At 40.0% G+C, this 26,948-nt stretch overlaps 1 long non-coding RNA gene across 1 annotated transcript; it reads right to left on the reverse strand.

Moving 5' to 3' along the window:
* Positions 1-11,166: 11,166 nt before the first annotated feature.
* LOC121671728 lies at positions 11,167-22,887 on the reverse strand. Its single transcript, XR_006018587.1, has 3 exons — positions 22,783-22,887; positions 17,835-17,839; positions 11,167-11,176 (listed from the first exon to the last, which is right to left on the reverse strand). It is a non-coding gene; the product is annotated as an uncharacterized LOC121671728 (long non-coding RNA).
* Between the last annotated feature and the right edge of the window lie 4,061 nt (positions 22,888-26,948).

Raw genomic sequence — 26,948 nt, forward strand, 5'->3', positions numbered from 1 at the left:
CAGAGTATGTGAAATATGTCTGTCATATTTTTATTTGACTTAATGTCTTCTGCAGCATTATTCTGGCACCACTCTAGAAAGTTCACTGTAGAGCAGCCCCAGTAAAGTGGCTGTACCCTGATTTGATGTCAAGTGCTCTTACTGAAAGGGTAACAGGAAAAGATCTACTGGTGACATCTATTCTCTGTCTTGGCAACTTAATACTGTTGCTTAACTGCAGTCTAGATTGCAATTTAAATGTGTGCCAGAGCACATTCAAAGGGCTGAGAAGGCTCTTCAGTGAAAGGGATGTTTACAATGAATTTTGTGTAACTCAATGGTACAGCTGAAAAAATTGACTTCCCTTTCTCTTTTCTGCCCTCCCTAAACACACATTATTCCCAGCTCTGTTAGTACACATGCCTGGGGCTTGCTTTTCCAGTGAAGACAACATATGCCTGTTTGATATAAGTGGTAGAGACTGCTTCCACAATTACATAATGTGACAGTGACAATGATTTGAAAATGAGGTTATTAATATTCAGAGAGCTAAAAACTGCTGCCATCTTATTTCCTTAAACTGCTGTCATTACTTGGTACAGTACAAACCCTTACATTAATATTCAAGGTAATAAATTCTGATGTGTTTTTCAAGATGACCTCTTCCCCTAAAGCCCTGCAAAAAAATGTAGCTAGAATTTTCTCTTATATAATCTTTCTATTTAGTACCTGTTGTGAGATTGATATTATATAATCACATCTCACTTAAAATTAAATTTAAATTAAATCCCTTATTTTCCATATAATAAAATGAACAGAGCTTCTAAAATATCTCAGAAGTATTAGTCAGCAGAACAACTGAATATATACAATAAGTGGTCTTGATTTTCTCTGTTAATTGGTGGGATTTAGGCTATAAACTGTTTTCTGTCTGTAAAAATAAGAAATAAACTCCCTCATCATGCACATTGCAGAAACAAATGCTTTAAATCATTGTAATGCAAAGTAACTGAAATTGCTTTCTCTGCTGCAGTTTGTATGTTTTAAACGGTATGAGAAGTATGAAAGGGAAGAAAGAATGTATCCTTTCTAATACTGAGATAACTCACCAAACACGATGACAGTATGACACTAAAGAGCTTTACTGGCACATACTGGTGAACACAACATGAAATGACCAAATGCCAACCCTTCTTTAACAGCAAAAGGACACGAGGAGAAACTTAAAAAATACTTTCTTCTAATCTCTTTACCTTGTCAAATGTGCATCAGTTTTGTGAATTAAATTGCATAATTAGTTTACAAGTATTACATTTTAAATTTTTAGTCACAAGGAGAATGCAGACCCTCCCTCATCACTTTATTCATTGCCGTGTCTTCTGCACGGAGGTATGTTTATGGCCTGTGAGAAACAGCAGTTTTCTAATGTTACTACTGAGACAGCAACTCTCAGGCATGTCTTGAGAAAAACAGTAGGAGGGGAGAAGTAAGGCAAGAAATGGGATGCTTGGGCTTTGTCAAGGGAGTGACTGATGGGAATGCTGTGTTTTCAGGCTGACATAACATTAACATAGATTAAGGAAATCTACAGTAAGAACTGCTAAAGAAGAGAGACAGAACAAAAGAAATGAAAACAAGGAAGAACATATAGTCAATAATAGTTTAAATGAAAAAGAAATTCAAAAGAATGATGGGTTAGAGGATATGTGACTATTTTTGAAGGTGGAAAATAGAAGTAAAAAATACAAAAAGTACAGGATTTCTTTTCTGATCTCAGTAGTAATTTCATTACATGCTGGTTTCTGAAGTTGTGTTTATAAGTAGCACAGCCTAATTTACAAACCAGTTGTAGAATTATAATTTCTCATTCAATTGTAGCCTGCTGACAACTCCAAAAATCAGGGCAGTGTTTCAGTTCCCTGGCTGTTGTAATGGTTTGGGGAAGGCAGGGAGTCAGGGAAGTGGTTCTAAAAACCCTGGGGTTTTCAGTTACTGTAGTTGTGAAAACAGCCTTGGAGAACAGAATAAAGAAATTAGATTCTGTGTTACAAAAAAGCTGCAGAGAAGAAACAGCTTTGATTCTCGGCATCCATTCTTCTTCAGAACTGCTTAAAGATGAGGACTTATGCTGTCACTACAGGCAAACAACGTGGGTGTACGGAACATAATTTGCTTTCTTTGTTTTGGCAAGTTATCTCTGTAACAGGCATGGAACTCCAGAAGAGATAATGCTGCAAAAGAAATGCCTTGTCATGGGTTGTTAATCTGGGGACTTTAGATATCGCTTGATTCGCTCCAAACCGAGCCTGGAGACACTTCAGAGAGAGAGTCAGAGAAGCGGGCATTTGCTTTATTTGGCACTGGGTGCGTGGGGGATCGCTCCTCCTAACACGCACAGCCAGCACTGTTACTCAGCACAGTGTATGGTTACAATTCATGAATATTCATCACATTCCTTTGGGTAGGAGTGGTTATAAAATTACTTCTTGGAAGTCATTAAGATCATTAGCATACATGATGCACAGGCGCAGTGTACTCTGGTGGTCGAACTGAAGAAGGCTCCACGTGTCCCTCAGGAGTCGTTCTGATGAAGGCTACTGGTCTTCCTCACAATGCACTTTTCACCTTTCTTTCTGAAGCATGAGCAGTCCTTCTTTGGTTGATTCAGTGTTTTCTGCGCTGGCTTCAACAGGTTCTGTTCTTCTTACCCTGACAAGGTGCATTCTGTTTCTCTTATCTTGAGAATGCTAAGGTGCATCCTGGTTCTTAGGCTTCTGATTAACATTTGCTGACTCTTAATAGTTAACTCGTGCTTACATGAGTTAACAATTGATCAACTCCTTTCACACTAAAAAGTGAAGAGCATGGAAAAAGTATGCATAGAGGGAATATTTACCAGAACTGGTTATGCTGACTTTAGAGGGAGGATAAAAAGTTTGGGAACAAAAATCGGAACATAGAAGCATGGGATAGAAAATGTAGTACTCGTAAAAGTTAACTTCATGGATTATGAATAGATAATAAAGACAATATATGACACATCTGTGAAGCCAATGGGCAGTGAAAATTCCTTAGTTTCAGAAATGCAGCTCCAGGCTATAAGGGGTCTGATCACGAATTAATGGCACATTACATTGGAACTAATTTAGTAGAACATCAAGTCTACATTACCTTTACAGAGTTCTGTGGGATGAGTAGCACTGGAATGGATGTCAGAAGAAAACAAACAGATTTCAGCTCTTTTCAAGAATAACACCAAAGGTATGGATTAGAGCATATGTACTGTGGAAATTGAAGTCCATAATTTGTTCTGTATTCATGAAGCTGAGGGAGATTCTGTATTCTTAAAAACTGATACAACTATTCGTAGGGGAAATATGTCTTAGTAAGTTTTGCTGCTTCTGGTTTTTTTTCTGTTGTTCAGGATCTTAAACAAAAGGCAAATTTTTCTTAAAATATTAATGTTTGTCCTTGAACAACAAGGGGTGCTTCAGGACACAAATTTCCCTATGCAATCTGTTTGACTTCCATTCCTCAAGAACTAGGTATTTTAACACACCTGAAAGATAAATGGAAAAAAACAACCTATACAGCTGTTTTCAGATGATGAGTCATGGTTTCTCTTGTACCGTGAACATGTATCTTGTCACAGTTTCTTTATTACTTGTTTTGTTCATATGATGGAGAGCTGAAACAAGTCTTGAGTTCCAAAGGAGGAAAGAGGAAGGCAGATATCAGAAGCCTAACTTTTGGGTCCATTTGAAAAAAGTTGTATTCAAGATACATTTGCTATTTTTCTACGGGCTTCAAGAGATCACTCAAGGATAGATTTCAATCTATTAAAAATTTCTCAGATAGAGAATTACATTAATTTCTTCCAGTACGTATCTGGCTTTTTCTCTTTGAGATCATCTGATGCTATCAGGAGACAGGATGTCAGGCCACATAACTCATTCAAATTGCCTATGTTGCAATTAGAATGCTAATTACAGGGAAAAGTATAACCTCCTCCATGCTTCAAAGGCATTGTCCTCGAAAAAGGTGGAGTTACTCTTTCAGAGGATTAGGAGGAAAAACTTACAAGACAATGGTGTCAATAAGATACCATAAATAAATAGTATTTTTAAACTACTGTGTTGCAGCGGGTTGAGTTCGAAACTGGGCAGAAACATCAATTAAGTGTAGTGGTTTTGGTTCAAAATATTCATTACTTACTTATTTTCCTTCTGTGAGATAAGGAGAAAGCAAAGCAGGCACAAACCTTAAACAGTTGCAGTACAATGAAAGAGTTTTATAACTAATAGAATTAAAAGTAAAGAGAAATAACAAGAAATTAAAGCAAATCCCTCCCCCCTCCCCCCTTTCCAGCACTTCTCTCCTTTTACCCAACTCACACAAAGGATAACAGAACATGGGATATTAGTCAGTGTTGCAGTTCTTGAAAAGTCTCTCTCTTATACTTAAGGAAAAAAAAGGTTTTCTTCAGTTGCACGTGGTTCCCAAACTGCCACCAACAGCAGACCCGCCCGGAAACAAACAATCTGCTGTGTGTGGAACATCTCTCCCATGAAAAATCTCACAGTTCCTTCACACTGCAAAACATGGGCCATCACATGGGGTTATTAATCTTTTTAAGGAGAAGTTATTTTGGCCTGCACACAAAGGCTTTCTTCGCCACAAGTCTCTAAAAGCCTCTCACTGCTTCTATATAGCCTGGCATAGGCACTCTTCACAATATTCACAGGCCACACACAGATTCTCTATCCCCCCATATACTTCAAATGGATTAAAGAGACAAACAGTTTGTGGTATTACAGTTTCTTACCACAGCATGCAAGGAGGTTTTTAAGCTATGCGCGAGAATCGCGGCACCGCCCTCTTTTCTCCCGTCGCCATTTCCAGCTCCGTCCCACGGGACTCACTTCTCTTTCTCTCTGACTCTGACGCCGCCATGTTGAAGAGTGTTCTTGTTCAGGCTCTACGGTGGAGAAAGCCTTGCTCCCTCTGTGCTGCTGGCTGCATGGTGTCTTCTTCAGTTCAGCACGAAGTGTGCTGGCTGCAGAAAGGAGGCTATGCCGGCTCCCGTTGACTCCACCGGCTCCGCATGGAGAGGAGAAGGACCTGCCTGTCCCCGGAAGCCGCACTGGAAGGGTTTAGCTGTGTGGCAGTCCATGCCTGGTTTTAGCTGTGAGCAGTCCATGGCTGGTTTTAGCTGCCTGCGGCTCTGGGACAGTTCCCCCCCAGCGACCCACGGTCCGTGCCGTGGCGTTGGGAAAGGGGGGAAGGGGCAGTGGCCCCGGCCCGGCCTGGTGGGGCCTGGAGGCTCGGAGTCCCCCCAGCTTCCAGCAGGCGAGCTCGGACAAAAGGGAAATCCCGCCTTTCCGTGTGGTTTAAATATGTAAATTGTGAGAAGCGTCATTAGTCTAAAAGACTGTCCATCAACTCAGGTTCAACCCACTAGATATGTATATGCTGCATACCCAGGATAATGTAAGAAATTTCAGTATAGAACTTTGCACTGCATCTGGCACCTGATTTTTCAGGTGTTTTCAGAAACTTGTTCAGATTTAATGATCCCTGAATTTATCCCATAAAACCAAGGAAGCTTGTAAGATAAAAAGTCTTTGATGTTACTCAAAAGACCTGATTAACTTGTGAAAGTTTGAGGGGGTTTTCTGTCCCCTGAGGACAATGAATAAGATAGAAGTGCATGTGCAAGTGCACAGAATTTGAATAGATGAAATATGTCAGAGCACTTCTGCTAAAGCACAACTGTCTGCAAAGCAGAGTCAAAATTTTGTACCACATGCAGACTAAATGCCTTTCTTTAATGTGTGTGGCATATTTCGTAGATAGATATGGACATAATTGTACATTAGTACATTAGTCCTTAACTTCAAAAATCTCAGAAAACGTGGGAGAGAATTAAAATCAGATACATGAAATACTTGTTTGTGGAGTAAGGGAGACATTGTTTTTCTGTAGTTGCTGTTTGTAATCTGAAACATATTCATCTAACAGCTCTTCTGTATTTTAAAGTGTATTTACAGAAAAAGAAACAATATAAAAATTCTTTCACTGGCTTTCGCTAACTTATTTCTTAGAAGGTTTGAAGAAAGCATTCTATGAATGCTAAAGATGTTGACATCTATTTTGAATTAATATCAAGAGTTCTAAAGTTTCTGACAGTCTCATTTCTATTGTCATATATTACTGATTAGGATGTACTCCCTGAGACTCTTTGTGGTGTGCTAATGTTTGGCATTTCTGGAAGCCAAGAGTTGTGTGATATTGCTAAGATTAGACTCTGGTTTACATTGTGTGGATGTCCAGGCCTCAGGGTGGACACCCTGGTGTAAATAAGATGCTCCATCCATGGTGTTAAGTTATTTTGTGCTAATAATGGCTGAGGGTTTGCTTCAAATTGGTCCCAGATCACTTGTCGTGGATCAGGGAGGAGTAGATTAAGTTGAATAAGGAAAAATCCTCCAGGGGATAGAGAAAATCACAGACACTGTTGGCCACATTTTAAAACTAACCCTGTTATTGCACCTTCTTTGTGATAACTTGGACACTTCTTGAGTTGGGGAGAAAGAAATATTTTGGGGACATTGCATTATGAAAAATTGATGAAAGCTAGAAATTTGGTAATTGGATGCTTATATCTAGTTACACATGCCTGTCTTTGCTGTTTCCCATGCTCAGCAGTCTTCATAGGAAATTTTGCTGCTTACTTACGATATGTTCTGACTGACTAGAAACAGACATATTTTGTTGTTTATTTGCCTCTGATCTTCACAAACGTCCTTCAGATGTGAAATGGCTTCCCTAAGGCATGAACAAACTCCATGACCTTTTCAATGCACTGAGCGTGTTCATGAGGCAAAGATACCAACATGACATTGATAAGAAATTAGGTACTTTATTAAAATCAAAACAAATCACTGGTGGTGTTCCCCCACACCCACTCCCCTCATTTGCATCTTAGCACTCTTTATATGGAATTGCTCTTTAAGTGCAGCTTATTATTGCTTTTCTGCACATTGAAAACTTATTTTTACACTACAGGAGGTAAAATTTTGGTATAAGTCTTCATTATCCTTTTTAATAATGGAACTGATGGCACTGCACATCCAAAGGTTTTTCATTATGTTTCTTTATTTAGATTGTTCTTTCAGATCTTTTTATAGGGCTGTTTTATCCATCTGTTCACTTCCCCTATGCTTTTTTGTTTCCAAACTATTTTTCATTCTCTCATGATTTAAAATTATAAAATGATCCAGCCATGAGCTATGATTTTTAGATCTACACACTGAGGTAACAAACTTCTGAGGAATTCCAACCTTTCCAAAAGCTTTTGATGTTTAATATCTTGTTGCATACAGACAGGTAAGTAGTGATTGCATTCTGTGTTTCAGTGTAACCTTCATGACTGGCTTTTTGTTTAAGTTCTGGTAGAAGGAGAATTTAAGGGATTTATGTTTTTTCCCAAGTGTGAGAGTGCTTATAGAACTGGTCACATTTCACTCACTTCACTTTTGTCACCTGATAGAATGAACAGTATCTCCAACCATCTTCTGTGGTTGGAAATACATAAAAAGTAACTGACCAACAAACTCTATGGGTATCCATATCAAACTTCATTGCTATGGAGTGATACTGCACTGAGACCTTTCTAATCATGGTCCCTGTAGACATAAAAAATATTTTGCATTCAGGATGCGGAGGCGTTAATTTTTTCCTTGCACATGAAATGTCTCTTACTGCTTACAGGATTTCAGATGTTCTCTTAGAGTAGTCTAACTGATGAAGAGCACCGTATTTCAACTGTAGGCAAGGAAAATAAATGGGGGGGAAAAGCATTCTTGATAACAAATGTACATCCTTTGTATACCATTTCGTTATTCATCTTTTAGTCAGAGTATATCCTGACTCTGTCATTTCACTAGGGAAAAAAAGGAAAAATAGCATTTAATTTTTTTTTCATTTTGAGAACTTTCAGTTAAATTCATCATTTGGGGGGTCCTTTTCTTAAGCCTAGTTTATTAGAACTCTTAGAGTTCTTTACAAGTGCAATTTCTGGAACAGCTAAATTCAAAGCAAAATAAAACAAACTGAAACAGAATATTCAAGAAAGCTCCTTTTTTATCTTTAAAACAGTCATTTCCAGATCAAGGTGATTGTAACTCATGGTAAGTAAATTAGTTAATTATTGTAAATATGCAGCTTTCTTAGAGATGTTCAGAGATGTTTATGCAGTTTAGTTAGTTTTTGTACTGGAGGCTGAATATAAAGATTGCTAGACTAAATATGTAATAGATTCCCTATTTTTAGTGCATACACTTGTGCTAAAGTGTACCTCTAAGTGTCTCTTTTATCTGAGTCCTTAAAATATACTTTCAGCCAGGATATCTGCATGCTGTGTGGTAGTGAATTTTGTAATATCAATTCTATGAGTATCCATGTGTATGCATACATACATACATATGTCTTTTACAATCAAAAGAATTTCCTTGTATTTTCTCAGTTCAGGCCTGATTAACAATGCCTTAGAGACTGATTGTGAGCAGGCAAATGAAGAGCTTGGGAAATAAGTGTATGGTGTTATGCCTATGCAAGAATGATATTAATAGTGATGTGAATGAATGGATTATGTTGTGTTCCCCTACATACAAGTCCCAGTGAGCAGTTAGTGAACATCAATAGCTCCATGCTATAGCTGAAGGAATTAAAGAGGATAGTGAAATGATGGGCCACTGCTTCTTTGACAGGCACAGGAAAAGAACATGGTTCCCTGGTTAGCCACGTAAAGGGCTAAAGAAGGGAAATAGCAAAGAGAGCACATTTTGCCATGACAAACTCAGATGTTAGATATATGCATGCCTGAGCAAAAGAAATTTTTTTAATGTATGTATATGTCACTAATTATTTCTCTCCTTCGTCAAACATTTAGCACATTTAGCTATGGTGAATGTACAATTCATCACACTTGGCCACTGATTTCATTCTTATATTTATTTAATACTCTTTTCAATAAGAGTAACTGAAAAGTGAAAATGAAAACATTTATCTGCTGACATCCATGGAGGTGAGAATTTGCTGCTGGCTTTTTGAATTGCTGCCTTGTTTCAAATAAGTGTAATTTAGCTATAGCATACTGAATGGGCACTGCTGGTCTCCATCCTTCAGATATTAAGCAGAAAAACATGATACATTTTTTTAGCCTCCTGATGCTTAGTCTAAACATTTTTTAAAATTAAGTTCAGATGAGTATGTGAGGCTTTTTCTTCATTCCTTCAAGTCCATCTCCACAAATTATTAAGAAAGTTTCTAATATAGAAGTTGGGCAATAGATATTTGCTCTTTCACTTTAATAGTTGCATCTGTCCCTGTCTCTTCACTGCATTATCGGGGTGGATTTTTAGGTATCTAGTTGGTCCAATATGCCCACAATAATCACTGACTCTGATATTCTCCTCCTGAGGAATACTCAGGAACAGGAATACCATTGGAAACACAACTGAATACAATGTATGAGAAGAAGGAATAGGCCTTTGAAGAGGAGCAAATGTGTACATGGACTATATTTCTTCTAATGCTAATTGTTAAAGTCCTTATTCTTCCTCTCCAAAAACATCACATAAATGCAGTAGCATGAAAAGTGAAAAAGTATCAACAGACTAAGTCAGTTGGGAAATCCTTGTTCTGTTTGAGATTGTGGTTCTTATTTGGGTTGTGGTTTGTTTTATTTTTTGTCTAAAGAAACATTTTACAGAGGGAAAAATTATGTTTTTTGAAGTAGGTTTGCTTTTCTTAAATTAGAGTGTGAATATTTTTATGTTGCTTTTCCTTCATACTTATATATAATATCTCCTTCTGTTCTGCTGAGAAAATTCCCCACAATTAAGTGAGATGTGTCAGCCATGTAAAGTGAAGGGTCTTGCAGTTTCCATTCTTACATTTTTGCAGCCAGAGAAGAAGTCAAGAGTGAAAAAAATGGTAGGGAGAAGTTTGTCATTTCACCACCCGTGGTTATTTTGTTCTGTCAGTCTTGCAAGCAGAACTTAACTGTTGTATAGTCTATAGTGTTGGGTTTTTTGGTTTTTTTTTTTCCACCCTGCCAAATAGGGGGCACATCCCGTGCAGCTGTATTACAGATAAGATATAATAAACAACTAAGTCCGAACAAGAATTCTTGGTCTTCTACCTTTTAATCCAAACTTTGAGTAAAAGAACACGAAATCCGGAAACAGAGAAAATTAACAATTAAGCAACAGTGTGACATTAAAATGGTTAAGTGAAAAGCTGTAGACTTAGCCTATAGTGTGACTAGCCAGAAGTGACTCCTTTACAATCACAATTTTTGAAGAAGAATTTTAAGGTGGAGCTAGAAGGAATTTTTTTCAACAGTGCTACTGAAAATGATTGAACTACTTCTTGTTTCCTAAGGCCTTATTTAGTTGCATTTTCCCACTTGTATTCAAAAACAAATTATGAAAATATTTTCCATGCACAGGAATGACTTCCTGGTAGCCTTTCTGCTCTAATCTGAAGGTAAGACTATAACTGAAATTTATTTCAGATGAAGAACAAACTCCATTATGGGAATCTCCTGTACATGTGAAAAATGAGAACTTACCTATGATATTGCTGAGCAACAGGGAGCCTATAGGAGTCTTCCTACTCTTTATCAGCAGTTTAGAATGAACCCTTCCTAGCTGCAACAAAGGTGAGTAAAGACTTGTGAGAGGGTCCAAGCCAGTGCTGAATTTACTGTTCATTGTCTTCACTACTAAAAATAAAACTGATGAATGTAGAAAAAAGTTACATGGAGGAATTGGAGCTGTATCTAAATAAATCTTCCCTAGATTTGTTCCTTTCTAAAATACACTGAGTACAACATGGAAATTAATGAGCACATGTACTGGACTTGAAGTGCTTGATCAGTGAAGAAATCAGTAAATGGAGAAGAAAAACATTCTAAAGGAAGAAAGATGAATGATGACAACAACAAGAATATTAGAAGCAGTAAGATCAGTGTCATAACCACAGTGTTTTGCTATCATTCCATTCAACACATACTATCTTCAGTGCTGTTCGTTGTCTCCTTGAGAAGGAAAGGGTATGTTTGGAAAGAAGAGTGATGAAGCAGACGTGAAAGAGAATGCAGTTGCATTAAGTCCTATAGCTGGCAGCACTTTTGGCCCATTTGTTAGGGGGAAAGGAGCAGAATAGCATGGGCATGCATTAATTCACAAAAAAAATCAGAAGTCATCTCCTTTCTTATCTCTTCACCAATTTCATGTTCAGCATCTCCATTGTAGCTACGATGTCTTGAAAGAATTAGAAGCAGCCTGATTTCCATTAATGCATTAATAGTGTTGTCCCAGTTTTCAAGGAGGGCAAGAAGGAGGACTCTGGAAACTACAGACCTGTCAGTCTCACTTCAGTGCCCAGCAAAAGAATGGAAAAGATTATTCTGGGAGGTGTTGAAAAACACCTCGCGGAAAATGCAGTCATTGGTCACAGCCAGAACAGCTGTGGGGGAAGTCCTGCTTGTAGAAGCTGGTTTCCTTTTGTAAGATGGTAACTCAATTGATCTAGAAAAGCTAGTTGATGTAATCTCTTTGGACTTCAGGAAAGTTTTCAATATTGTCTCACACAGTATCCTCCTGGACAAAATGTCCAGCCCACAGCTGGATAAACACAGCATGGGTGAGGTGGGTGAGCAACTGGCTCGTGGGTCAAACACAAAGGGTTATGGTAAACAAGATGACATCAGACTGGTGAGCTGTCACTAGTGGAGTTCCACAGGGCTCCATCCTCAGCCTGGTTCTCTTCAGCATCTTTATTAACGACCTTGTGCCGCAGGACTTGAAGGCATACTAAGTTTTCTGATGATACTTAACTGTAAGGAGCTGTCAACTCCCTCAAGGGCAGAGAGGACCTGCAGAGAGACCTCAGCAAACTAGAGAGATGGGAAGCGGCCAACCATGTGAAATTCAACAAGGAGAAGTGCTGGATTCTGTGCCTGGGATGGAGCAACCCTTGTTTTGTGTATAGACTGGGGAAAAAGAGGCTGGAGAACAGCGCTGTGGAAAGGGACCTGGAGGTCCTGGTTGACAGAAAGTTGAATATGAGTCAGCAGTGCCCTGGCAGCCAGGAGGGCCAACGGTGTCCTGGAGGGCATCAGGCACAGCATTACCAGCTGGGCAAGGGAGGCAATTGTCCTGCTCTGCTCTGCTCTGCTCTGCACTGCGTGGACTCACCTGGAGTCCTGGGAACTGTTTTGGCTGCCACAATACAAAAAAGACATTAAGCTATTAGAGCATCCAGAGAAGGACAACAAGTATGGTGAAGGGTCTGGAGAAGAATTCTCATGAGGAGCAGCTGAGGCTACTTGGCTTGTTCAGCCCGGAGAAGAATGAGGGAGACCTCATTGCAGTCTATAACTTACTCATGAGGGAAAGTGGAGGGGCAGGTACTGACCTCTTCTTTCTTACAGCCAGTGGCAGTACCTGAGGGAATGGCCTTAAGCTGTGTCAGAGAAGATTTAGGTGGGATATCAGGAAAAGGTTCTTCAGCCATAGGATGGTTGGGCACTGGAACAGGCTCCCCCAGGAAGTGGTCACAGCACCAAGCCTGTCTGAGTTCAAGACACATCTGGACAATGCTGTCAGGTACATGGTGTTATTCTTGGGGTGTCCTGTGTGGGGCCAGGAGTTGGACTTTATGATCCTGATGGGTCTCTTCCAACTCAGCTTATTCTATGGTTCTATAACATGAAAATGAGACTGGAATGAAATTAGTGTCAAGTATTGTATGTTATTTTCTTTAATGTTACCTGTCCTTTGTCAGCCATTTGTGTCATGCTACAATACACAGAGTTAGGTGAACCTTTGGTCTGAGCAAACCCTGCTCTAAGGGTAAAGGGATGAGAGAAATATTTGGATATGTAAGACCAGGATGCTAGCAGGTTTGGGAGAAAATGAACTAAAATTTTACAGGCAAGAGATGAAAGAATCAGCATGTAAAAGGCAATATTGGACTATTGTCTGGGAAGAAAGAGATATGAGGGCCTTAAAATGAGTTTAAATGCTTCAGATATGGTATTTCTTCTCACTTGTCCCGCACTGAAAGCAGAGGTTGCTTATGGAGTTTGGTGCCCTGCAGTTTAAAACACAGTGAAAAGTCCATTTTCATAATAATTGAAAGATCGGAAGTAATTAATAGTTTTGTTGCTTTAAAGACTGCAATAGCTGATCACTCTTCTGAAAACTTTCTGGCTGTTGAATACTGAGGATGACTAAGGCACTTTGATGCTGTCCGTCTCAATGCCATTTTACTTTGCAATGTGGTTTCTGGAACCAGGTCTAAGACCTCAATTTCTCTTCTTTCAGGCTAGCAGCTGATCACTGTACAAAAAAACCCCCAAAAGATATGTACATGTTCTCTGCTTTGGCCAAATGAATTTTGCTGTCATTAACAGTAACCCATTTAAAGCACAAATAAAAAACATCTGCAGTAATTTCCATTAATATGTCAGCATTTATCTTGTCACCATATAGTAACTTCTTAGAGTCGACAGTTATTTACTTCCCTGAGTGCAAAAAGAGAAGCAGCTTTGCTGCTGATGCTAAAGGAATGTAATTAGAGGGGAAAATACAGACATCTGTTAGGTTGTTTGAAAATGGGTTTTTTGAAAATTAGGTGACACAAAAATGTGCAGTGGCTTTTACATGCATCTAAACTGGGGAGAGATAAAGACCTTTATAAACAATGTTTCAGGAGTCTAGTTTAAAAAAGGAGTGCAGAGTTGCAATAACTTAATGAGTCATCAAAGAAGGTTGAGCAGTTCGCTGTCTATTAAACAGAAATGATTTTTCCAGAACACTCAGGGATAATAGCAAAATGAAATGGCTCATCAGTACCATATGTTTTTTTAAAAATGCAACCAGGTTTTAATACCTTTAAGAAGATGAAGTTAGAGAGTTCACAAGCACCAGCATCATGGTTACTGAGATTTGGATGTATGGTATAGATAGTAAAGTCAGTGCCATGAAAGCAATTCTTGGTAACAGTCGCAAGCATGTTCCTGTTTGGTTGGGGTTTTTTTTTGCTTGGGATGAATCTGACAGTATGTGCTTTTATTAAGTTCAGATCCACTGAAAACCCCAATAGGCATTTCCTGATTTAGTCATATATTCTGCTCATCTTTTATCTAAGGATGGAAAAGTGTGTTCACCTAAAATAAGAATTGACCAAAATTTTGCTGGAAAAAGTCTCTAGAAGTAATCATGCATACCTGGTTCCTTTCAGGTGCATACACTATTGCATTTTCTTCTTTTCTTAAAGCTTCTTATTTCCAGAAAGGCTCAGCATTGGGGCTGTTTCATCAGAAGAAAAGCCAGAGATCCAGCAACAGGTCCAAATACTGCAGTTTTCAGACATACTTTTTCATATGCCTGTTGCATGCTGTGAAGTTCTTGCAATAAGGGTTTTACTCACGTCTCATGTAAGAAAAATACTATGTCATGTAATGAGTATTTATTCCCTGACAGCAAAATGTAGCCTTCCCACTTGTGTTGAGTGTTATCTTCATATTTTAACGGGAAAAGATGAGGGACAACAAAATAGTAGCATTTTAATAGCACTGAATGATGATAATAGGAATAAAATGTGCAGCAGCTAGATGGCTATGATGTAGCAGTCAGTAACAGCAAGCAGGAATAAAAATAAGTTTTGCATGGAGGCTGTTTTAAAATTTAGTTGTGAATTTTATTTTGCTTGTTTTTTTCATTCTAACAATAGAGTACAATAGTGTTGCAAATAGCTACAGGTGGGATCTGGAAAGGAAAGATTTTGTTTTAATAAGGATAATGGAACTGCCTCTATTTGATGCATCATATGTTGAGCATAGCTAATGCACCTTGTGCCTAAAGAAACGATAGCATTGACTGGCCCACAATGGTGGATCTGCACACTCATGGTCACGCGACCACAGTGACATCTGAGCAAACCAGAAAGATCTGCTATTGGAGTTAATGACTGGAGTGAAATGGAAGCAGGGCCTTTTCAGGCAAGAGAAGAAGTTGATTTATGTGCACTTCAGACCTCTGTCTTGTTAATGGCCTGAAAGGAATTCTCAGCTGAGGAAAACATTTCTCTCTGTCACTCGATAAAAGACTTAGTTGTCACTTTGAGTGCACTAACTGAAAGAGAACTTGACAACCATTTCACACCATATGGTATTTCCTGCTTCAATTTGTTTTAAATGTTCAGATTCTTGTACAGCCTTAAAAAAAAAAAAAAAAAATCTTGGTGTTTCTCCAACAGATGAATAGTTTTAGTAGTACTACTTCTATTAACATAAAGATACAGTTTCAAGAAATAAACTCTAATGTGGGGGCTGGTCCATGAAAGAAAAAAGAGGTGCATATTTCTTAAGTATCCCATTTGTTGATTTACTTCAGTCCATCTTTAGGTAAGCCAAAGGTGAAAGTCCAAAAAAAAACTTCAAGAGGAAAAGGCGGGGGGGGTATGATTCCTTCAGGAAGAGATAGGCAAACAAAATTTAAGCCAATGGAAAGAAAGATTAAACCAAAATAATGAAGAATATTTTTTAATCTCTTGACATTGCATTATTTATTGTTGTTTTCCTTCTATTGGCTGAACAGAAGAAAACAGATAAAGACCTTCTAAATGTTGCCTGTGCCAAAGATATGCATTTTTAAAAATATACTGCTATGCAGTTATCAGGTGATTAAATAAAGTTTAACTTTACAAATTAGGGTGTTGAATATGGTAGACAGTGTAAGTAATTAGTAATTATCATGTTAAATTAGGAAGATGTTTATGCCCATCCTTTGAAACTAGTCTATTACAATGTTCATGAAGTTAAAAGCATTAATTTTGCCCCTTCTTTCTCATTCCCTCTTTCTCATGCCAACAGGTGGAAACAATTTTTTTTCATGACATAACTTGTCCTGCTAACAAACAATGCTGATTATAGCATGCTTCCAGGGAATGCTAAGAAATTTAGGTGGATGACAATGTGGGATTTTCAAGAAGTTGCCTGTTGGAAAGCACACTATTTGAAATTGCTACTATGAAGGGAATTCAGGAAAAATTCATTTGAGGGTGTTGCCCTCAAATAGAAGGAGAGAGAGAATTGCTGAATGTGTGTTTCTGGAGACGCTAGAAAATCCGAAGTTACATTTCTTCTCTTTAGCCACGTGTCAAAGGGTTATTTGTTTTCTATAGCTAAAGAAAATATTACTTGTTATTTTTGTGGCCTTTACTTTAACCAGGATGGTTCTAGTGAGAAGGGAAAGGAAGATGTGTCACCACTGTTTGTACACTTGCTCAGCTGTGGGAAGAACTAACCGACTAGTATGTAGGTTCCAGCAGACTTGTACAAGTACTATCTGGCCTTAAAAAAGCACTACATATAAACACAGAAACACAGATTGATTTGGGTTGGAAGAAACTTTAAAGATCATCCAGTTCCAGCCCCTGTACCATAGGCAGGGACACTTCACTAGACCTGGTTGCTCAGAGCTCCATCTAGCCTGGCCTTAAATATTTCCAGGATGGGGCATCCACACCTTCTCTGGGCAACCTGTTCCAGTGCCTCACCATCCTCACAGAAAATAATTTCTACCTAATATCAAAGCTAGACCTATTCTCTCACAGTTTGATCTTCACAAGAGATGAAACAAAAATAATAGAAACATTTGTGTGTTTTAAAATGTTGCTGATATTTTAACAAAAGAAGAAGATTATAAAGAGATAATAAAGCAAATTATCAAAATGTTTAGAGTACCTAAAAATTTCTGTGAATGGCATACTGTCCAGCCAGACAATCAAGGAAAATCTTAGGGCAATGTGGAGATAGACATCATATCTGAAGGAGTGTTTCTGGCTCTAACTAACTAACTAACTAAATAATAAAAAGTCCTTATGCAGCCATTTCACACTTTGATAACAAAATTTTTTATTTCATTACAATAATGCTGAATATATTGGAGGTTATATCAGTCCCCTCATTTCTCCATTAGTGTCAGGAATGGCTTTTTGTAAGGCATTGCTCTTTATTTGCTGCACTGGAATTCTTTTAAACTTAGCCAAGAATGAAGAATTCATTGTCTTTGGAGAATAAAGAGAGACTGAAGTTACCAATTCTTCTGCATCTTCTCCTTAAAGACAATCCAATAGAAATAAACTTGCAAAGTACTATCTTTGTGAACCAGAGTACTGTATGATTCGCTTGAGCTCCCAGCTATTTATCATTTGGGTTTCCTCTCATACTCTGGCTATGTTTACATTAGTAAGGAGTAGTCCTATGCTCGTCTTGAAAAATACTGCTAGCATATGCATGAACATATGAATATGCAGTTTTCTTAGACATATTGTAAGATAGTGGTTGGTCACTTTGCCAGTGCATCCTGATGCAGCTTTTTATGTAAGTTTCTGAAACTTTTAGATTGACCAAAAATCTTCTTCTTTTATTGAACATAAATTTGAATCAGCAGGAAGTGAGACTTGTCAATCTAATATGGTTTTATCTTTCCTTGCAAAGGAATTATCTTTGATTACCTCTCAAAATACTTGTGAAAGAAACATGACCTACTTTGATTTAAAAAAGGAATTTAGCTGCATTTTTCATTCAACAAGGAAATAAATTTTAAAATAAATTATCAGCAAAACAGATATTTTCTTCTTCTGACATTTATGTGGGTTTCTTTGGTTTTACTGCAAGAAGATTGTGGTAGTTACTGCTGCGTACATGTAGAAAGATGAATGGGCTACCTTGCAGCGAGAGTGTGATAGCTGATTAGTAACATTTTAATCACAAAGTCTGCAAAATAATCCAGCTCACCATTAGGATCTTGAGGAGCTGGAGGTATGCTGAGGACTTGTGGGCACAGACAATTAGGTTGGACTAGGAAAACTATCTGAGGAAGAAGATAAAAAGCATCCACAGTACGGTTGACACTTTACGTGAGCCTGTGCGCATGGGTTGCTATATTTAATATTGATAACTCAGCCAAGATGCTGTTGAAAACTAGAAAATTTGAAGATTGGAAGCTGTTTATTTGTGGGGCAGTTTTAGAGACTGGCTTATATACACATCTTCTCTTTTAAAGTATTTCTCAGCAACAGTGAGATATCAAAACCATGCCTTTTTAGAAATAAGAAAAGCAACCTCAGAAAGGTCCTTTTCTTTCTACATACCAATGTTCTAGTGTCTTATTTGAATATAGGATTACTGCTGATCTGTGATCTAGATTGAGGAGTCAGGTAAACATCAAGTCAGACAGGGCTGTGTGGCAGATTAGTGGCTTGTCTTGTCTTCTTTCTGAGGAAGCTTATGGCCATCATGAGGGCTGTGTCTACACTAATCAGTTGTGTTCTGGTTTGGCCAAATTTAGAAATATATCCTCTGAGAGAAGGCACAACCACCCCTCCCCCACCAGGTTCAGGAAAAATAAATTTTCCTCGAAGGAAAGTGAAGGAGATAAAACTATTTATTTAACAAACACACGGGAAAGGAAAATAATGCTAAATATTAAAATCTTTAGCTGTGGGGGAAAAACCTGGGAAAGTGTTCGAGTCCTCCCTTTGGTCTCCTCGGAGCTGGGGCTTGGCCCAGGGCCAGGCCCTCTGTGCCCGGTGGAAAGTCCTCCCGATGTGCTCTGATGTTAAAGCAATCAAGAAGTCCAGTAGAAAAGGGAGAAAATCCGAAATTCCAGGGAAGGAAAAAATTCAACTCTCAGTCTCTCTCCAGAGAAAAAACCAGCTGAACCACTGGCCAAAAAAAAACTGTCCTGAGAGCAGCCAGCCAGGTGCTTCCTCCCTCCCCTGCCACAGCTGGGAAACAAATTGCTATCTGTGTGTGACCTTGAACAAGCTGCAAACTGCTTGAAAAAGTTTTGCTCAGTTTTTCCTTCCCCCTCTCAGGCTCAGTTGAGAGGCATAGAAAGGCACAGAAATTAATTTCTGGGCATAGGCAGCGATATGGGATATACATCCTAAGGTTGTTGGAATTGTAAAAAGACGAGAGGCCTGGAGCCTGCGGCGGGGGGAGAGGGTTGCAGACCAGCCAATATGGTTGATAAGAGCAAAACTCCGTTTATTAGCAATCCAAAGGCACTTATATAGTATACCAGCTTGTTAACTCTTAAGTGGCTTAAAGCTTATCAAAGCACATTTCTACTTCTACATAATTGGACTTACATTGGCAAGCTTCTACAGTTATGTTATGATTAAAAGAATTCAGAGTTCACCCTCCTCCCTCCGGGTCTTATCTCCACAGCTGTACCTTTTCAAACTCCCTTCTTGTTCCCAGCTTGGTTCTCACAGAGATTTTTCTCATGCAGAGTTTTTCTCACACACAGGCCTTTTGCTTGCAGGCCTATTGCTTGTACAGTTCTTTTATTGATCCCATAATTCTATCAATGGTCCATGCCCCGGATCCTTTAATAATTGCAACATAAGGTCACCCCAAGACAAGTTGGTTTAGACCACTAGTGAAGATTTGGAGTGATTCCTTCATCTGTCTTCACTTACCATGCATTGTTTTTTTTCCTGTGTTTTTCAGCATGTAAAGAAAAACCATTTCTTTTGAAGGAAGGGAAATCAGAGGCTGTTCCCCAAAAGAATCTATCACACTGCCACCCTGAGATTCAGGAGAGCCTTGTCAGCTCTTCATTCAACATTTGCAAACCCTTGCTCTAGCATTCCTGGTACCAATTCAGGTAAATTTACTACTTTTCTATTGATGTCTTCAGAGTTGTTGGTGAAGAGGTTGCTAGAAATCTGTGGTAGAATCTAGGTGTTTGGCTTGGAGCTGTAAAATGAGAACTTGTCTGTATGTCTGTGTGTCTGTGTGTCTGTGTGCGTGTGTACTAAAAAAGCAAGTTCTACAAGGCATGTTAGCCAGTGCTGTATTCTATACTGAGACAAGACATTAATACTGATATCAATGTAGCACTTAAGTAGCTCATAAACTACTGAAAGCTCTATGACCTGCTTTAAAAGTGAAAAACAAAAAATCTAAAAAGAAAACACTTCAGCCCAAATCCCTGTTTCACTGATCAGGCTGCTATTTTTAAATATACACTTATGCTGTATGTGTAGACTGATCAAAATGGTAGTTGTTGCAATATTTTGGAAGGGATGGATATTGCAGTGAATCCAACTGTGCGTCATGCTCCAGTGTGTGACTCCAGACCTTCATGTTACCTTTGTTTTCAAGAGGCAGTTCAGTTAAATGTCACACTGTCTCATATAACCTAGACCTTGACAGTAATTTATTCTTGAACACTGCCTCCTCTTATGGCTGCTTCTTTGCTTACATATTTCTTTCAAATTCAATGTAGTTTGAGATAAAGTTTACCTAAGTACATCAAAGGGAATTACAGTGCTGAAGAATAATCTGCCAAGTGAAGCTAAAATTTAAATTATGAAACATTTAAGTATTTTGTGTTGTGAACTGGCATTGCTTTGCTCATGTATCCTCTACACCAAGGATAAAATTTCAAAGATAGCTGCCTAAACATTTATTCTCATTGCTTAATAGAAATCCAGTTGCCTTAATTAAGTATATAATATAAGTTTCCCTATATTTATAATAAAATTCCTTTAGATAGAGTTTCCAGTATTGTCTGACTCCATACAGTGACAGCGATTGAAACACAGACCAAGCAGTGATACTGCAAGGACATTTATTAGTAAAAGGCACTGATATTTATACTGTTTTAGCGTCTGCATAACAATTTCCACTTGTTCTGTCTATGTGCTAGCTAATGCATAGCAAGCCACAATGTTACTTCTTCTTTTACACAATTGCTTATCACAGCAGGATGTTCCATAATCTTCAGCAGAGTGTTCTGTTCTTTGTAGAAGGATGTGATTTCTGCAGTTCTTATTTCTCATTATTCCTGCTGGACCAACTTCAGTAAGTCAGCTGTGCAGTTTTAACTCATTCTACTCTGCAACACTTCCCCCTTTCTGTTCTACATACAGCTCGTGCTGAACTGCATTACTAACCATTCTTTATATACATTGCAATAAGCAAGGCACAATCATAAAAAGGCACAAAAATATTCCCAATACATAAATTCCCAATTGCAATAGCCTCTCAGCCCATCTGGAGATATTCAAACACTGGAACAGTTGACCTAGCCAATCCGCTCTGTCATCCTGTTGCAGTTTATTAACATTTTCCTCCAGTTTCTGAATGCTGTATAGCATATGGCATGTTGTGCCAGTTTGGGCAAATTTGGAAATATATCCTCTGAGAGAAGGCAGGTTACAACCACCCCTCCCCCACCAGGTTCAGGAAAAAATAAATTTTCCTCAAAGGAAAGTGAAAGAGACAAAAACTATTTATTCAACAAACACGCAGGAAAAGGATAATAATGCTAAATAATAAAACCTCTCTCTGTGGAGAGAAAAACCTGGGAAAATTTCAGAGTCCTTCTGTAGGTAGCCTCTCTCCTCCTCCTCAGAGCTGGGATGTGGTGGTGGGCCCACCTCTGTTGGGAATGTTAGAGGATCAGGGACATGGATCATTGATAGAATTATGGGATCAATAAAAGAACTGTAGCAAGAGCCTGCAAGCAAAAGGCCTGTGTGTGAGAAAAAACTCTGCATGAGAAAAATCCCTGTGTGAGAAACAAGCCTGAGAAACAAGAAGGGAGTTTGAGAAGGTACAACTGTGGAGATAAGACCCGGAGGGAGGAGGGTGAACTCTGAATTCTTTTAATCATAACATAACTGTAGAAGCTTGCCAATGTAAGTCCAATTATATAGAAGTAGAAATGTGCTTTGATAAGCTTTAAGCCATTTAAGAGTTAACAAGCTGGTATACTATATAAGTGCCTTTAGATAGCTAATAAATGGAGCTTGCTTTTATCAACCACATTGGTTTTGGACTGCAATTTCTCCCCCTGCTGGAGTTCACGGACTTTTTTTCAATTCCAACACACCTCCAGGGCCAAGGCCTCGGTGGAAAGTCCTCCCAATGTATTCTGATGTTGAAACCGTCCAGCAGAGAAGAAGGAAAAAAACGAAGTCCCAGGAAAACAAAAGTTCAGCTCTCCATCTCTCTCCAGAGAAAAAGGCTGAAAACTGGTTGGAAAGCAAGCAGTGTTTCCTCCTGGTCCTCTCTCTTGCAGCAGCAGAACACAGAGCAGAGTCTGTGTGTATATCTTTGTGTCCTTGAAACATGAAAACAAACTGCAAACTGCTTTGAAAGTTTTGTTCGTCTTTTTCTCTCCCCCCTCTCAGCCTCAGTTTAAAGGCATAGAAAGACACAAAATTAATTTCTGGGCATAGGGCAGCAATATGGGATACACATCATAAAGTCACCCCAAGACACATGTATAGATTGAGAATAATCAGATAAATTCATACAACACATTCCTTCAAAATCCTGACATCCATGACCGTGGGCTAACAACAAAAAATCAACAGCAGCACAATTTTGCAAAGTAGCATGGTGTACAGAATCAACATCTGCCAAAAGGCCAGAAAGAGCAATAGAAGTTGCATTAGTTTGTTGGGTCAGCCAACAGCCAAGCTTTCGCAAGGTTGCACGGGCTTTGGCTGCTGCAACACCTGGAATTAAAAGTGAAACACTCTCAAGAAGTGGGGCATTCCAAAACTGTGCATTTGGTTCACAGTCTTTGGTAAATTCATGAAGTGCACGCCTATGTCAGTCCCCATCTGCCTTTTGTGTATGATTTATAATCATGGTTTGTTAGGGACCGAGTCTGGAGAGCTGGCTGGAGTGACGACACGTACACCAATACGATTAAGCATCGTTCTCCCTTTATTGTTCAACTATGCCAACTTATATCTACTTTTGCAAAGAGTCACACCCAGTCCCTCTAGACAGCCTCTAATCAGCAGGGGAGCCAACCAGTGCATAACTTGCCAAGGACTTTCAGGGCTGCCTGCAGCCAGGTGCTTTCCAGGCCAGCCAGGTGCTTTCCAGGCCAGCCTGCAGCCAGGGGCCTGTTCAGGGGCTTTTCCTCATCAACCCTGGGTTGTCCAATCTTTCCAGGGGTATCATATGCCCCTGTTCCATAAGGAATCCCTCTACAATGGTAAGATTAGGAGTTAATATTGTGAGGTGACCAATAGTGCAAGGTCTGCCTATCACTCACAAATGCAAAGCAGGCCAAGCACGATCACCACGAATCAAAAATATCCCTTGATGCAATTCACATGGGAGAGAATCTGAGGGTGCATAGTACACAGAGCCATTGGATATTATGGTTTGATTGCACCACGAAGAGCTATTGCGGAATAACAATTGACTTGAGGAAACATCCTGAGTCATCTTGTAGTATGGGTCACTATTATACTTCTTCCCTAATTTGCTATAGCTGAGGTATATGCAGACATCTGCCTTAATCGATCCCAGAATTTCAAGTTCCTGTGGGTCTGAAGGGGCAAGGGGTAAATGATCGTCCCAAGCATCGAAATTATCCAGGCATGATACCATGGAGGTATTGCAGGATACGCGGGGTTCCCTACCCTGGGTTTCTGTCACAATCACCTGTGGGTCACCCACAGGAATTCCTACCAGACATGTATGGAAGGGTGCCTGTGGTGTGGCCATAGATAAGCATAGTGCTGATTGGTTCAAAGCCTTAGCAAGAGTGAGCCACACATTACCTTTGTGGCAGTGGGGGGATGACAGCCTCTCCCCAACCGCTCTCCTCCTTTAAGCATAAAATTATCAAAATGAGAGGGCCCATCATATTTGGGGCCCCAATCCCTTTCCCATACGTACTGGTGTGGGGGTATGTTAGAGTTTTAGGAGTTCTCCTTTCGTTTTTCTTTTTCTCTTAAAGAATTTTCCCATACATGTTGCGAGGAGACGGTAAGGACTGAATACTTAAGAGAGACAAAAGACCTGGCCACAGGGGAGAGGTCCAGTTGGCCACTGTTTTACCTGGGGTTTTCTCGTGTAGGGCAGACATGCCACGAGATCTGGACTGGGAAAAAGGGGTTGAGTGGAGCCCCTAGCTCTCTTGCTTTCTCAGCGTTCAGAGGGGAGAGAAGCTGCGGTCGCTGTGGGGAGAATTCATCATCGCTGCAGGCTTCTGCTTTCTGCTGCCTTCCTTCTTCCAAGAGTGGAGCTCTGCTTGCTTGAGCAGCCATTGCATCGGGACCCTATTTTAACACCCTACCTCACTAGAAAGGGACTTTCTCACCATCTTCTTGGGTGCCTCAGGGAAAACCCCAGGATACCAAGCCCACCTTTCCCTGCCCCACTGGGAGCCGGGCCATGGCTGCCCTGCCCCTGCCATTCCTTTGCCACTGCTCTGAGCCTTCGCTACTCTGTAGCCCCTCACACCCTGCCTGTTGAGTCATCCAGGGGTTCCCACTGCAGGTCCAGAGTTTGATACACCTCATCCACCCCCTGGGATTTTGTGCTCATCCCTGCTGTTCCAGCCTGCTGTTCTTGAGTGTTCTGCTGGGGCACTGGGATTGGCTGCCCCTGGGGGTTTGTGAAGCAAGCCTTTCCTTCATCCCTTCCTGGTTCGGCCAAACTGCCATTGCTCCATGCTCCCCAAGCTTGTGCCGGAGTGCCCCCTGCAGCTGCGGAGGAACCATCGCACCAGCCCTGCTCACCGGGAGCCGCCAGCGCCGCTGCCGGCTGTGACCAGAACTGCACCCAAGGGGAAAGGGCCTGACAGACGAGAAGGCTGGGACTGGGTTTGTGATTGTTTGCTGTTACTGCCATAGTTACTGTTGTTTGTTTGCCTTGTTATACATATATATATATATATATATAAAATAGTAAAGAACTGTTATTCCTATTCCTCATATCTTTGCCTGAAAGCCCCTTAATTTCAAAATTATAATAATTTGCGGGGAAGGGGGTTGCATTTTCCATTTCAAGGGAGGCTTTTGCCTTCCTTGGCAGACACCTGCCTTTCAGACCAAGTCAGGGTAGACTGTATTTCCACCCGCACACCAAACAGAGCACTATGCAATTCCCAAAGGAATAGCACAGGGAATCACATCTAGGGCATTTTGCTCGGTGATGCTGTGCCTCGCAAAACCACCTTTTATGACAGCTGGTGCATTCACAAAATGCCCACGCCTGATGACTAGAGTCTAAACACTTTAAACATGGAATAGTTGAATTTTCTAATTGTAGATGTTGCTTTTCTTATTCTTCCTGGACCCATCTGATGTCTTCTTGTTCCTTCTCAATATGGTATGCTAGTCACAGGTCAATGTACCCGTATCTTTCACAATAACTGCTAAGGTCTACAGGAAACTGAGGGTCTGGGAGATTTGGGAGTTCACAATGCTGAGGCAGTGCCACAATTATACATCTTCACCAGTTGAGCTGGTATCCATCGAGGTCCCATTTCTGTGGAAACACAAGCATAACCCTTTCCCCAGGTTATCAGGGCATAAGGACCTTGTATTTGGTTACGTTCCCAATCCTTGATAAGAACTTGGGCTTTTTCTACAGTATCTACGCAGACCTTCATAGCAATAATGTGCTTTACTATAGGTGGCATAGGGTTGTCTTCATAAAAATTATAAACATATAATTTGGCTAAACGAGTCTGTGGAGTTTCCCCGAGCATTCTCCCTCTCTGTTGCAGCAACAAGGTTTTCAAAGTAGCATGGGTGTACTCTACAATGGCCTGACCTATTGGCAAATGAGGAATGCCCATAACATGTGAAATATCCCACTGTTGAAAGAAGAAGTGTAGCTTCTGAGAAATGCAAGCAGGGCCATTATCAGTTTTTACTTGTCGAGGCACCCCGAAAGCCACAAATGCCTGTAAAAAGTGTTGACAAATGTCCCAGGAGGCCTCATCTGTATGGCAGGAAGCATGAACCTCCAGAAATGTGTCAACAGACACATGTACATACTTCATGCAACCAAACTCAGGAAAGTGTGTAGCATCAGTTTACCAAATATCCAGGCTTTCTAGGCATCTGGGATTGATTCCTGTTGTCACAGAGGCAAATTTATGGCACTGGCAATCTGGGCAGGAAGAGATAATATATCGAGCTTGGCGCTGAGTTAAAGCAAGGGTCTTTTGCAGCACTTTCACATTCTGATGAAAGAAAGCATGACTAAGGCGTGCCTGTTCATATGTATTGGGGACTATCACAACAGGGGTGGTGAGCAGGTCAGCTTGCCATTTGCCTTCTGCCAATTCTCCAGGAAGAGTGGTGTGTGACCGAGTATGAGTAACAAAATATAGAGAGACCCGTTGATATAATAAGCAAATCAGCTCGCGTAAGTGTTCTGCCAACACAGAGTTTGTAGGGTTGTGTAAAAGAGAGGCTTCTGCTCTTTCTACGAGACCTGCAAGGTATGCAGAGTCTGTAACCAGATTAAAGGGTTCTGACTGTTTCCAGAAATCTCTTACAACTCCAGCAAGTTCAACAACTTGAAGGGACCCAGGGACAGTTGAGATATCTGAATTCCATTGGCCCGTAGTAATGCTTTGCCAGACTAAAACAGACTTTTGTGTCTTTCCTGATCCATCGGATAAAAACATTAGAGCTGAAAGTGACACTTCAGAGCACTTAGCTTTAAGCACGGGAACAAATCCTGTGGTGAATAATTTGTGTGCTGGTGAATGCACTAAAATCTGTCCAGGAAAAGCAGCCAGGGCAATTTGAAAAATCTCAGCAGTTTGTTATAAGGCATAGTAAGTATGCAGACGTACAAGGTTCCTGTCCTGCAAGGGCACAGGAGCGCCTCTGTGCTTTCATTAATAATTGTGCAAACATATCATATTGCATGCTAAGAGTTTTAGACATTGCATGAGGAAGAAACAACCACTCCAAAACTAGTAGGGGATTAGTCAGATGGTCATCCCAGTGAAACAGCGTCCATGAGGTTGTCGGCTGGGGTTCAAAATAATAGTCAAAATAGGTAATTCTGGATCACAACGAGCTGCTTGGCG

This window comes from Corvus kubaryi, unplaced genomic scaffold (assembly GCF_017639235.1).
Source record: "Corvus kubaryi isolate FWS band 111438036 unplaced genomic scaffold, C.kubaryi_AGA036_p1.0 37398, whole genome shotgun sequence".
Taxonomy (NCBI): domain Eukaryota; kingdom Metazoa; phylum Chordata; class Aves; order Passeriformes; family Corvidae; genus Corvus; species Corvus kubaryi.